This window comes from Capra hircus, chromosome 23, assembly GCF_001704415.2.
Source record: "Capra hircus breed San Clemente chromosome 23, ASM170441v1, whole genome shotgun sequence".
Taxonomy (NCBI): domain Eukaryota; kingdom Metazoa; phylum Chordata; class Mammalia; order Artiodactyla; family Bovidae; genus Capra; species Capra hircus.
In genome coordinates, this window is record NC_030830.1 from 9,697,707 (window position 1) to 9,712,697 (window position 14,991).

The 14,991-nt window shown below is 47.7% G+C and overlaps 1 protein-coding gene across 9 annotated transcripts in view; it reads right to left on the minus strand.

Annotated features, from left to right (window-relative positions):
• ATXN1 (ataxin 1) overlaps window positions 1–14,991 on the minus strand; it is a 421,786-nt gene that overhangs the window by 173,534 nt on the left and 233,261 nt on the right. For all 9 annotated transcript variants that reach the window (XM_018038742.1, XM_018038750.1, XM_018038743.1 and 6 more), the window contains one exon: window positions 11,885–11,945. The gene's annotated coding sequence lies outside the window, so the exon portion shown is untranslated. The remainder of the gene's footprint in view (window positions 1–11,884; window positions 11,946–14,991) is intronic.

The window sequence follows — 14,991 nt, forward strand, 5'->3', positions numbered from 1 at the left end:
TTCCTATGCATTTGATCAAGTTCATGCTAGCCACTCATTTCATATCTGATTGTCTTAACTGACTAGGGAAAAAAATGATCAAAAACAGAAAACTTACACAATCCAAAGATAACTGTGAACGAATTAGGCTTTCATTATATAAAACTGTATTAAAGCTCCATAGTCAGTGGAAGGTTAACTATCAACCTTCTGAGTGAGAAAGACAAATCTTGCCTTAGCCAACAGCTGAGAAGATTTTGTGGTTTTATAAAGCTTGACCACTTGTGAATAGGAAGCCAGCCAAGGATTTGACCAAATGCTTCCCTGGTGGCTCAGCTGGTAAAGAACCTGCCTACAATGTGGGAGACCTGGGTTCAATCCCTGGGTTGGGAAGATCCCCTGGAGAAGGGAACAGCTACTCACTCCGGTATCCTGGCCTGGAGAATTCCATGGACTGTATATAGTCCATGGGGTCTTAAAGAGTCGGACACGACTGAATGACTTTCACTGGCCAACATTATAACTCTCCTGTAACACATTGCAAAAGTATTCACATCAAAACTTTAAAGAGTTTTCTATCGCCTCCAAGTAGATTATAACACAAGTGTGCTACAGATGTAAGAGTTCTCATTTGGTGGAACAGCAGCACTAGTTTGCTCTGCTCTGTAATAAAGCTTTGGATTTTTTCCTACCTGGTAGACAAAGCATAGTAAGGAAATACAGACGTGATGTGGCATGTACTCAGCTCCTGGGGAGTAGGTGTTTCCTGGGGGATGGGAGGCAGTGGCCGTGGGGACGGGCTTTCTTCAAGGGCACCGTGCTGGCCACTAGGGGGCATCCGCATGCGAATCAAATCAGCCCGACTTCAGACTTCAAACAGGAGCTACCCTGCAGGAGAATTCACAGGGCAACCACGGCCACCCTCCACGCCCCCGGGCGGGGAGCAACTTTCACGACACGAAGGATCCCTAACCTTCTTTGTCTTAAAGGCACTGTGTGAATAACCTGGCGTCTGCTGCAGGACTAGGGGCTAACTCGTGATGCTATTGCCTGCAGGCTGCTCCTTCTCCGTTGTTGGGGTGTCTCCAAACTTCCCTTTCTCTCCCAGAACAATCCCAGCCACAAAGAGAGCCTGGGCCACGCCCTTTCTTCTCCAGACTGCCATCTCATGATCTCGGAAGTTCAAACTGATAGACCCGCTTGCAAAAGTGGTGTCCAGGGAGCGGGAATACGAGACGTGAGGCCGGGGAGGCCTGGAGTGAACAAGATCGCCTCTGAGGGGGAGCAGCAGCGGTAAGTGACAGGGTCAGTCTCAGGCTGCCGCGCTGCCCGAGCCGTTAACCCACCGACAGAGGGGTGGCCCACGCGGCCGGCCGGCCCCCTGCACCTGCGCGGCTCGGAGTGTGGCCGCGGCCTCGCCCCACCACCTTTCTCCGCACCGGGTCCCTCTCATCTCCGGGCAGACTCCAGGGTGGGTCTAATTACAGGACGGGACGCCCCGAGGCAGCCAGGTGTGAGCTGGCAGCACAACACACGAGCCCGCCTCTCCCCGGGGCCTCACAGAGACAGGGATGCTCTCCTCCTCCAAGCCGGCTCCTCAGCAGCTCTGCCACCCAGGGCTGTTAGGAAAGGTTCCCCCAGAGTTTTTATACACAGCCTCCCTTCCTCAGAAAGCCCCACTGGTTTGCGTGTCCCTAAATAACTCCTGCACAAAACGCCAGTGCCTCTGATACTGTGGAGCCGTGACATCTACGATGATCACACAACCAGGAGACAGCTGGATGTGAGGAAAGGATGGTCTGCAATCTGGTCCCCACACCCTCAACTCCGTGGGAAGGAACGCACTGTAAATGAAAACGGAAGCAATGCCTTTGTTTACTGTTCTCTCTCAATTAGGAAACTGTACTCCATGGACACCATTCTGCAAATACTGTTTATTAAAAAAAAAAAAAAAGGTGCTCCCAAGTTCTAAACATTTAAAAGGGGCTCTCTTTTAAGACAGAAACAACTTTAGAATGCAAGCCCTATTTTTTCCCCAATATGTCAGTAAGCAAAGAGCAACAGAATGGGCCGAGCACCATCTCTGGCTGAGCCTGTGATCTGCTTGCTCAAACTTCTGCCTGTAGGTTTTCAGACACCAAGAAGAGCAGTTATGGCCTCCCTCCTGCAAGTCAAAGAGTCAAAGCCCAAGTCAGTAGCAACAGAAGAATATGCATTACAACAGTGAGCGGAAGAGTGGCTCAGGTCCTCCCGCACCCCACTGCCACCACCTAAAGAACAATGAACAGCCAGCATCACCTTCTAGGAATTTGTCAGTGGCTGTGATCACATGTCCTCCTTAAACGTAGATCTCCTTTGACCAAATATTGCATAGCAACGATGTGGTTAAGAGGCCCCTGGGACTCACCACTGAAACAGAAGGCTTTGTAAGTGACATATCTGTTCAGTATCTGTTCTTTTTAGCAAAGCACATTTCCAAAGTTCCGCCAATGGCTAGGGAAATGTTTGGGCCATTGAGAATCCCCTTTCTGGCAACAGAGCTAATCTCACGTATGAATTTTTCAGTCCCTGCATTGAGAAGATGTCTTAAATACCCAGCAACATGTTTATCTTCATTCAACAGTGAACGCCTTTTCAAACAAAATCTGCCAGGACAGAGATTATTGTTCGTGCTAATGGAAAGTGATCAAAAGACCGCGATGCTTTAGTTAGCTTATTCTGAAGCCTGTTCCTGCTTGAGTTTCTCTGCAAAGTACATCAAAAGAACATAGATATCACTGGAAACCTGAGACGTTGACAATCTTCTAGTAACGAGTGAAACTCTGCAAGATGGGGAGCAAAGCTTACCTCCACCTTCTCCCTGAAACACAATACATCATAATCTATACGTAGTTCAGCCTTTCTGTCTAAATGTGCACCCTCCCCCATCCCAGACATATTCTAGGCTTCTGACCATCTTGTTATATCAAATGAATATTACTTACGAATCAATCCAACAAACTGGTGATTTTATGGGTTGGCAAGAGCGCTTGAAATGAGGAGGAATGCCAGATATCTCCATGTCAATTGGGACCCTTGAAGTTTGAAGAAGGGGCAAAGCTTTCATAGAGAGGCGGTACAGATGTCAACAAGAGCAAGCAGGAGGGTCTACCTAGCAAGGGAAGCATCAGAAAGGTCAAGGGCCTTCAAGGAAGAGGGATGGCAACCTGAAGGCCGCCTCCTCTCTCACACTTTCTGCATCCCTGGCTGGAGATGCCTGCTTTGCAAGACCCATGTGGAAAGCAGAGAATAAAGGCAAACAGGAGTTTTCTTCTCCCCTGCAAGCACCTCTCCAGACTACATTCAAGGAAAAGAGACTGGGGCTGATGAACACCTGAGTCCCAGGAATCTGGCACCCAGCCTGGTTCTTGGGAGCTGAGTTTAAATTGTGTGCAGTTCACGCACTTTGCTCCTCTCATTAGACTGTCCTCTACCATTAGAGACAGGAGCCTATGAAATGTGACAGGACGAGTCCCAGGAAGTAAAAGGGGAATGCAAAGTGTTCCTCCTCTCTCCCATCAAACAGCCTCCTTTCTCCTTTCCTTCAAATCAAAACTGGCACTCTCCTGTTAGACCAAAAAAGAGAAAATGGTGTGCAGTGACCTGGTGAAGCTCAGATGAATTGTCAGCTTACAAAAATTTGACCGACCAGCAAAATGTTACCACGCACCTCCCAGAGCCGTGGGAGCTCATGTCTGGTAATGAGGCAAACCAGCAGGAAAGAGAGACACGGTTCTGAGCATGGACCACAAGGCCTCTTTCATCAGCAACTAGATGCCCCAACATTAAATTCCACTTTCTCGCTCATGTTTAAGCCATTTTATCTCCACCAGAGGGCCAGAATGGAGATGAAATTGTAACCTGATGACTTTGCTGCTGATTTAAGAACTGATCCAAGACCTTGGGGAGGGCAGGGCAGCAAAGGAAGAGAGATGTGAAAAAGTTGGGGTCAAGACAATACTCAGTTACTCAAAGGGGGCTTATCCTAATCTAAGGCAATCCTCCAATTCTACCCAAGAAGCCTCAACTCACAGAACGACATTGTCATTAAAATAAGCTCAAAAATATACATAACATAGGATAACTTCAATGGCTACTTGGGCTCAAAAAGTCCATTATCTCTGACTCCTTCCATTGCTTTTTACATCCAAACAAACAGTCACCCTGTCCTCGTCAGCTCTTTCCTAGTAGAGTCAACCACATCTGCCCCTTCATAACGCTCCTAAGTTTTCAAAATCTTATCTCCTTTTCCTATAATAACCTTCCAATCATGGGCCCCGTCTCTGGTTTTCTCCTCACCACCTCCTACGCTGTGAACACAGTTATAAAGCTAATCTCACTGAAACAGGAGTGGTTCCATCACCAGCTTGCTGAGAAACATCCAGTGACTACCAACCTCCACTTTAAGGCTGTGTCCACAAGCACTGCCCTGTCCTTGCTGAAACTGTATGTACTCAGAGCCCTCCCTCTCCCCTCCATGACATGTCCCTGCCCCCAACCCAGAAACAAACAAGCACCATTTTCAAGAATCTGTGAGAAACTGCATTCATGATCCTCCAGCATTCAGGCTTCTCTGGATCAAATAGTACATCCGGAGATGTGGTTGAAAGGCACATTCTTTAGTCTCACACACATGGTATGACCCCACCCTAAGTTTCCAGTACAATCTTTCCACTTCTCTCTCTGAGTGCACCACTGCCCATATGGATTCACACCCAGAGCTTCCAACTCATTGTTCACATTCGGCTGCTATGCCTTGCTCAGCTATGTTTTGCCCTTGTCCAAATGTCCCTTCTGGAGAAGGAAATGGCAACTCACTCCAGTACTCTTGCCTGGAAAATCCCATGGACGGAGGAGCCTGGTAGGCTGCAGTCCATGGGGTTACAAAGAGTCGGACATGACTGAGCGACTTCACTTCAGATGTCCCTTCTGCACTGACCTGGAGCAGGATGCTGTAGTCTGCCAACAGGATGGGGTCGGGTAGCAGGTACACTTTCGACAGCCAGATGCCGGAGTGCAGTCAGATACCCCTGGACTGGAATTCCAGCAGCATCCCGGACAAGCTAACCTCTCCTTAATTCAGTGTCTTCATTTTTAAAGGAGGATCGTCATCTCTACCTTGTTCAGGAGGAACCAGGCTAGGAGGACAGCCAGGTAACACATGAACAGAGAGGTCAGGCTGCAGACAGTGACGTGGCCGAGACAGGGCTGAAGCCTGGAAGGCTGGGGAGTGGAGCCCACCCCCCAGCTGACTTGGATCTAACCTGCCCAGGTCTTCATGATTTTCCACTCACCATGACGAACTAATGTTAGCTCTGTTATTATTATTATTAATCCTCTTTTGAGTCAATATCATTGAGGCAGGCTTAACTTCTTCAAGTCTGGGTTTGGGGGCTGGCACGTGCATTCCTGTTACAAACATGATCAGGGGTGAGTGACACTTCATCCCTAGGTTCACCCACTCCTTCACCCTACAGATATTCATGAGGCACCTACTGTGTGCTGGGTGGAAGAAAACCAACAATGAATGAGCAGACTCGAAAGATGGGAGCTTATGTATAAAAGACTGAATGCCGTGTTTAGGACATGGCAGGGGGCACATGCCCCCCTGCAGGGGAACGCTTTCATCGCTGCTACAATCCTGCAGGTTCTCTCTTTCCTCTGTGATCATGAGGAAGGCTTCTAGGTTGGAAAGATCCACGCAGCCCACATTGGGGAGCTATGTGTGAAGAATAGGGTCTTGCAGAGACACCAGATCCACTGCACACTCGATGAGGGAGAAGGGAACTTCTGCTTTAAGCCAGTGAGAGTGCAGGATAGACTCTCTGCAGCACAAGCCCATCCTGTCCTGACTAACACGATGGCTTTCATTTCCTCTACTATCACCATTTGGCAATTAATCATGTGTAATAGTGTAATAATGCCTTGTGATCATCCTTATACTCATTGCCCTTTATTTTTTTAAATTTCCTTAACTTTACCTGCCATCATGCCTCTTTAACAGGAGCCTCTTAAACATGGTGACCTTTGTTTCTACTCACAGGGCTCTCCTCTTCACCCTCCAATCCCCCTAAATTTAGCAGTGAGCCTTGCATACAGCAACTGTTCAACTTATAATTGATGATTTAACATTTTCCCATTAAGAAATAATCCCCCTAATATAATGACAATTATTTACTTTCAGTAACTAATGCCATTCCACTGGCATGGATAATTAGGAATTGAGCACAATAGCTACTATAAAGCTTTAGGGACTCACCTGGGGCCTTTGTCAGGATTCTTTGTCAACTAATCATAGGTTGGCTTGGTGATCATCTCTTATTTGTGTTGATCCCAGCGTCTGTGGTCCTGTTTAATGATATGTGTCTGGGCTTCCTATTCCTTCATCTGTACATTTAAACAGTCCTAAGGACCAGCAATGATAACAGCTATGGAAACATACTAGCTGTGAGACCATAGGCTAGTCACCTCTTCTCTCTATGCCCCAGTGTCCTTATCTATAAGGTGAGAGTAAAAAAATCTATCTAGTAAGGTTGTTGTGAGAATTACATATGTTAATATGCATAAGGTACTTAGGAAGTTAAGTACTAAGACACAGTGGTGGGGGTTCCCAGGTGGCGCAGTGGTAAAGAGCCCACCTGGCAATGCAGAAGACACAAGAAACGTGGGTTTGATCCCTGGGTTGGAAAGATGCCCTGGAGGAGGAAATAACAATGCCTGGAGAAGTCAATGGACAGAGGAGTCTAGCGGGGACGAAGTCCTGCAGGATAGTAAAGAGTCAGACACAACTGAGCACGCACACACACTAAACGCCAACATCATTTCCTGAGCACCCGCTGGATGGCAGGTATTAGAGAAACAGGGATGAATAAGAGGTCGCCCAGTTTCTATGGAGTTTACAATCCAGTAAACGTGATTAAATATTGATACCTAAACAAGTGAATTGAAGTGTTGCAGAACCAGATCCAGAAAGCGCGTGCACACACACAGAGAAAAGGCAGACCTGCATGCACACACTCACATGTACACAACTCCTGGCGACTGCCTATAAACAAAGTGCTCCTTTCCCCTGGAAGAAAGGAAGCTGGAAGGTTCCATGGAGAACTGACAGCTGACCTGAGTTTGGGATATAAATAAGGTAAGTGCCAGGCAAGACGAGGCACAAAGACATCCAAGTAATTAGATGTAAGAAGAGGCAGAAAACCATTTATTCACATATTCATCCAGCAACGATTTATCAAATGCCTCCTCTGTGCGTGTATTGCCTTAAGTCCTGGGACACAGCAGTTAATGATACTGACAAGATTGCTGCTTTTGCTACCTCTAACAGAGGAGACTAACAATAAACCAGTTAAGAGATATGCAAACCAAGGAGCTAGGAAGAAGACCCAGTGGGCTGAGATGGCCAGGGGGAAACAGGGGACACACCAGACTCCCTCCCTCCATTTGTAGAAGGGTAGTCAGTGAGAGGTGAAAGCAGAGCCAGAGGCCAACACCAGACTCCATCCCTTTGTTTTTCCATGGGAAGAATTTCCCCTAAACCCTCCTGGCCTTCTACTTCATCCTTTTCCTTTCCCAGGGATGTGGAGTGAGGTACCTGGCTGGGGGCTAAAGCCAGGGTGGACCACACCTCTCCTTGGGAAACCAGAACTTCATTGGGTAGAATTACACTACCACAGGGGTGGGAGGGGGAGAATTAAGTTCTCTTTTTCCTTCCTTATTCACACAGACAGTGGCCCACAGGCTCAAAACTTTCCTGCAGGTAGACTGACCAAGCCCAGACCAGAGCAGCTCTTTGAGATTCTCATCCTAAGATACAACTTCTCAGTTAACAGTTGCCAGTCCCAGAGGTTCACCCTGGCTCCATCTGCGTTATTACACTTGTCTTATTTCTCAGTTGGCTCAGGACTTGGGAAGGAATGAGTACTCTTTGAAAATAAAGGTTTTCATACAATAAAAACCTTTCCTCCCTCAACAGACCTCAGAACTAAATTAGGAAGCACTATCCGAATCTATCAAACCTGTCATCTTAATGAAAAATCCTTCAAATCTCTTACTTAATAGCTCCAAAGACACGGTTGGGGTTTGACTGAGCAGTCTAGCTCAAAAGGTATAATAAGGCAAATTCAACAGAAATAGCAAATATTGGGGGAGAAGGGAGATGACTTCAGTGCCACTGTGAAACCCTAGGGTACACAGTTCATGGTCCGTAGCCACAAAGAGGAAGAAGAGGAAACGTGAAATCTTTAGATAGTCTTACCTTATGATTTCCTATCTACATGTTTTTTTAAACCACACCAGTAAACGAAATTTTTGAATTTATCTTTCCTCTCTTAAAAATTGAAAAACGTTAAGTATTTACAGACTTGCCTCATTGCTTCCTTATGAGACTGGATGAGACCAAAACATTATCATGAAGAAATATTAATGGTATAGTTACCATCTACAAGACTCAGTTCTGAGCATTAGAGAAATAATAATTTAAAAAAAGATGAACAGTAAGAAGGATGGCTCCTAGGTTCTTTACCTAAAAAAACTGCTCAGGCCCCCAAAGTGTTATGTATCAAAAAAGGAAACAAAAATCAAATGTCAAATAGATGGTAAAGATTTTTTAAATGAGTCAGGAGTTTGGCGGGGGGAAGCATCTGCTAATACCAAGAGTGATCACAATGGTTTCACAGAGAATTTTCTTTTTTGTGGGGGGCCACACACATGGCATGTGGCATCCTAGTTCCCTGACCAGGGATTAAACCCACACCCCCTGTATTTTAAGTACAGAGTCTTAACCACTGGACAGTCAGGGAAGTCCCCATGGAGGATTTGAGAGATGAGAAAACATCAAAGAAATGTGAAAACCCCACCCACACACACACACACTGGAGAGACTGCACTTAGAAACTGCACCTCTGGTGGAAGCCCCTAGAAGATACGCCATGTGCAACGGATCGCTGAGTGCAGCCCTACAGGGCCTGCCCTTGCACTGCCCTGAGAGGGGTCTCCTCACCCCACTGTGGACCACGTTAAATGTGGCCTGTTTCCCTGTCCACTTTCAGCCAGGAGCAGCTGAGTGCCATGTACAGGAAGCCCTCTGCCCACCATGCCCCTCTGCCAGCGTCTCCTGGCCAGAGGGCTGATTAGAAGAACAGGCTCTCACCGACTCAGGCTGGGCAGTTCTCTGCCAGCACACTCGGGGACCTGCAGAATTTTACTACAGACACCGCCTTCCCCTCATTGAGCCCCCAGCTCGGTGGGGACAGGAGGCAAGTGTTGATAGCAGAGACAGGTAACAATGACCCAGTCCACACTCTCTACAGGAGAGGAAAGGTGGGCCGGGATAACATGGAAAAAAAAGGCGGGAGGCACAGGGCTGTGTTCATGCTGCTCAGGACACACGGGCTGCCACGGCCATGATATTTTTTCTGGCTGCACAGACATGTTGCTATGGAACCGATACATGCCACTGCTACTTGGCCTCTGGCAAATAAAATCGCAGCGCTGGCAGGAGTATTTCCCTTAAAGGGATACCATGGAGGCCGGGCGCTGTTTGAGCTTGGAAACAGCAGCAGCATTGTTCCAGGGTCCAGCCCCACCGAATACCAGGAGCTGGAGCCCAGTGGACCCGTTTCACAAGCTTGACACTTGCAAAGCACATGAAACTGTGTGGTACCAACACAAGGCGTGGGGATCAGCCTCTGAGTTGCTTTTTAAGAAACTCACAGCTTCGGTATATTTTTGGTTCCCCACAACCAGTAAAAGCAAACAGCATGTAGTTTTTGGGGACAACGATTTGATGCCTCCTGACTGTGGACTTCAAACTACTTATAACCCAGCAGCAAACCGAAGGTGCCGAAAGCGGCTCAGCGTGGGTTCAGGTGGTCCTGATTTTACTTCTTTACCATTCCTCAGGTCATACCCATCTCTAGCAGTTTTTTACTTAAAGAACAGCACAAAATAGGCAAGGAATTCAGCACTTTCCGCCTTTTCCCAAGGCCCTTCACCATCTTCTGCTTTAGTCTTGATTAATCTCTTGGTTCCACCGAGACCCTTTGGTTTCCCCAGGGACTAGCAGGCCTTGGCATTCCACGTTATAGTGGTGTGCTCTGGAGGATAAACCTTCTGGGCTTTTCTTGGATAAGATGAGGGAACGGACACCCTCACACTTCTAATGATGCACAGTTCATGCACAGGGAGTATGGGGGACAGGAGACATCAATTCTAGAGTAATAGGCAGGCGAGATAGGCAGTCCCTTAGTGAATCAGCAATCCAATTTCTAAATTCTATACAGGACGCTGGTAGAACGCAGACTATCTCTATACCCTGATGAGCAGAAAAATCAAGTTCTTTACAAGGACTACCAGCAGGGCTGAAGAGAAGCCCTCTGCTTGTCAAGATAAAGTGATTACGTTGAGAAGTGGGATACAATGAGGGACATGGGCTCTTAATACTAGATTTGGATCAAGCTCTAGAGGTGATGAGACGTTTTGGAAATAAGTGCACTTAGACTGGCAACCTAAATGAAGGTGATCCAGAGCCAGGTGTGGCACAGGTGACTTGAAAGAACCACAGGTCGGTCCACCTTCTGGGATCCCACATTTGTACAGTCTCCACAGTACCCCCCAACTGTACTCTCACGTAGAAAGCATATCTTTTTTTTTTTTTTTTCAGAGAAGGGATGCTCCTCCGAGAGTCTATGACTGCACGCCAAATTTGCACAGCACGGCAAGAACCCTGTTCAGCTCCGCTTTGCAGGTGCAGGCAGTCCTGGATGGGGGCGTGCCACTCTGCAGCTGGCCCGCACGCACCTGCAGGTGCGCCTCGGAGTCTAGCAGCAAAGCAGGTGGACCACGGAGTCCCAGCACGTGACGGGGTGTTGCAAATATGGTGGTTTGGGAAAGGCGCAAAGGAAAGAAACAATAGGCCTTTTCAGATGAGGTCCCAAACAAAAATGGTTCTGGGTACCTCCATGCCATCAGCTTCTCTAGGTAGTAGTCAAGTACAAGAAAGTTAAATAGGGGCGAGTGCTCCTCCTGCCACTAGTCTTGAAAGATGGAGGTATGGTGTGGTGAGGGTGCCTTCAGTCTTGTCTGACTCTGTGACCCCGTGGATGGGGCCTGCCATGTTCCTCTTTCCATGGGATTTCCCAGGCAAGAATACTGGAGTGGGTTGCCATTTCCTCCTCCAGGGAACTTCCCAACCCAGGGATCAAACCTGGGTCTCTAGCCTCTCCTGCACTGGCAGTGGATTCTTTACCATCGGGATGACATCAGGTTGAACCACCTGTTAACTGTATCCTCAGAGGTCACTGGGACTCAAAAGACAGCTGTGTGTGGGGTTGGGGGGCCATGACTGCACACAGCTGAGACTCCAATGCCTCCCTCATAATCTAGGCTCAGAAGAGGGTGGCGGGGGAACGGAAGCCCTCAGGACCTCAGCTGTCCCGTCTGTACACAGGGGCTTTGCCAGACGGGCTCTAACGTCCCATCTAATGCTCACATCCTATTATTCTCTGTCGTGGTGTTAAGACAGTATGTCACATGAACAAAATGCGTGGGTTCTCCTTGCCCACGGCTGTGGTTCTGTGCATCAGCCACTGGAGGAAAAAAAAAATTTCCTCTCTCATCCCTTCTGCGAGATGAACAAGGTAACAGCAACGAAGAAGACCAACTTAGAGGAGACAAAACCTGTGAACAGCCAAGTCAAATGGCAGCAAAACACCCGGGGGAACCCTCCCCTCTGAAGGGAAGAGGAGACGCAACGAGTAGGAAGAGTATCTCGGTTCCAGCTGGGAGAAGGCCTACGGATTATAAGTGCGTACCAAGCGAGGCAAGGAAAACACACCCGTGAAGGAGTCAAAGGATCACTCACCCTGTGAAAACAGCAGTCTGGTCTCTCTCCACCCAGAAAACGGACTAATTTCTTTGGACAACTGGAAGAGAAAAAAGAGATTAAAAATAAAACATTAAACCCATCCTATAAATTGGCTTGGGGACGTGGGCCAGGGGCCCTAGCACTGGGCCCCTGATTACTTACTAGGCACACAGCTAATGGCTGAAGACTGTGGACCTCCCACTGCTTGGCTGAGTACGAGAATTTTAAAGACGGCACTCTGAACAATTAATATGGAGAAAATAATCATGTGCATGATTCCTTTATCTCCGGAGGAGTGAACCTTTGAAAAAGGAGTGTCGTGGGGCCGCACCCCGCGGGTCTTCAAGCCTTGTAGTTGCCCAGGCTCGAGATGGGAGGAAGAGCCCAGCGACAAAGACAGAGACATCTGGTTTACTGGACAAGGGGGTCCTCCACCGAGGCCTTCGAGAGACAACTCCCCGTGTGTGACAGACGATGAGCAAGACACGGACATGTCCGCACTGCTCACTAATTGGGGGAGGAGGCTACAATTTATAGGGGGAATAGAGGGCAGGTGGGCTCCCCCAGTTACCAGGGAAACCCAGAGGTTAGGGCAGAGCAAGCACGTAGGCAGTTACTGATTAAGCCTTGTAATTAAGGGACTGGATAGTCATGTGAGTGAAGCTGAGCCTGGTCGGGCAGGCAATGTAGAGATCAAGGGAACTGCCATCTTGATCGGCCTGACCATACAATATATAGTCCACATATATTGTGGTGACTGGGAAATCGTTTTTAGGTAGACCTTAAAAAACGCCACATCTGCACCCCCACAATGGGGCTAACGGAAGATGTCTTCATAGTAACCAGAGCATCGTATCACGTCACTTTGCCTTCTCCCAAAATGGGGCACCCACAACTCAATCCATCCCTCCCCCCCGCCGCCACTGAAGTCCATGACCCCAAAGGGATCCATAATTAAGCTCCTACGGGAAGGGGGACTTGGCAGAGAGGCGCCCACATATCAGGCGGACTGAGTAATCCCGTGAGGAAGCCACGGTGTCTGAGATAAAGTGTGGGAAAGAACCGAGATGATGTGAGTGTTGGAAGAGGAAGCCTGGAAGACAAAGGCAGATAAGGCGGTGACAGCCACAGACCGTTTAATCTGCATCACCCAAGGAACTCGGTGCAAGATCCAAGTTTTTAAAAATTTCCACAGGCTGTTTTCAAGTCGGCTTTGCAGGTTCAGGAGGGGAGGAGGCAAGGCAAGCCTAGCTCCCCCGACTGGTAATTTTCACACGATCCCAGAGTACCAGGGATCCAGTCTCCAGCCACTGCTTTTCCTTCCTTTTCCCTAAAAGGCAAGGAGCACTGCGACCTCTAGGGCTGGATGGACAGTCTCCTCCCGGGGAGGGGTCCACTGGCCACAGATTCCCAGACTCGGTGCCTCAGAATCTTCTAGGCTGCCTTCACAGCCCCAGGGAGAAATCCCCCCTCCCCGACCACCAGCCTGTGCGGGGAGAGGAGAGGGGTGCTGAGAGCACATGCTCCTGCCTCTTGGGAAGTTCACAGGCTGACTGAAAGCACTGCAGGGAAACACGGCAATCCCCAAGAGATGGTCCTGGCCCCACTGGTGAAGTCTCTGAGCACCGTCTTTTGAAAGCAACGCTTTATAATTCACTCGCATACATTAACCTTTTCTTCCTCAAGGCAGACAGGAGGTCTAGAGTGAGATTCACCAGGACCTCACACACTGATTTCAGAGTCAAACCTGAATCTGAGTCTCAGATGCGTCACCCGCCACCTGTGTGATGCCGGGGACATCAACTCTCGGAACCCTCTCCTTATTTGCATTGCTGGCGGTCATAATACCAACTTCATATCGTGTCTCAGGTTCTCAGTGCAGTCCTTGGCACGCAGAAGAGATTTAGTAAAAAGAAAATCCCCTAATGCCGGGCAGCAGAACACATTTACAGATCTGTGATGACAAGACACGGCAGAGAAAACTGTGGGTATCTGTATTGTATTCTCTCTTTCTCCACCTCCTCAAAAATGAGATGAGAAAAATGGAAACAAAGTGAAACCATTTACTCTGAACAATTAGGGCTTGTCAGATGGCTCAGTGGTAAAGAACCCACCTGCCAATGCAGGAGACTTAAGAGACTCAGGTTTGATCCCTGGGTGGGGAAGATCCCCTGGAGAAGGAAATGACAACCCACTCCAGTACTCTTGCCTGGAGAATCCCATGAAGAGAGGAGCCTGGTGGGTTACGGTCCACGGGGTCACAACCCCGTGGTTGGTCGGACACACCTTTGGTTGGTTGGACACAACCAAAGTGCCTAGGCACATGCCCATGTGAACAATTAGGTAATACAGATAAGGAAGGAAAAAAAACCCAGATAATACAAAGCAGCAAAAGTTCCACTAATAACACTTTGAACATTTTCACTTCAACAGCGGCAAGCTCTCAGCTATGCTCAAATATACAGAATATAACATACACATACTTATATAAATAAAATTATATACGTACATGTAATGTATTTATAACATTCTATGATACCATTCATATTGTTCTTGTCTAATATTTTACTTGTTATATTGCAAACCTCTTTTAACATCAACAAATCCATCCCCATCATAATTGCTTAAGGACTACAAGAGTATTGCGATGAAAAAACGAACCACTAAATCCATATTTGTTGAATTTACAGAATTGATCGGTATCCCACATTTATGCGAAACGACTACACTTGTGGCAGCATGTGACTATTTTGCTTCTACATCTTCATCAAGATTGAGAAAGGCAGCGTGTATAAACATCAGAAGCCGTAACAACAACAAATTGTTTTGGTTTGAGTGGGTGTAGCCGAGCAGACTACAAACTAATACATATACTGTAGGGAATAATATCACAAATCACAATAGTCAGTGAGTTTCCAATACGTTGAAAGGGGACAAAATTGTAAAGACTAGGACTACCAGTGGATACAGATGCCTCTTTCAAGTGTGAAAATCCTAAGTCTGAAGTTCAAGAGGTGTCCCTGTTTGTGGCCCAGTTGTGGTGGAGTGACTTCATGGTACAGAAAGAAGTGCACTGGAAATTGTAGACTGCTGTGTGAACCTAA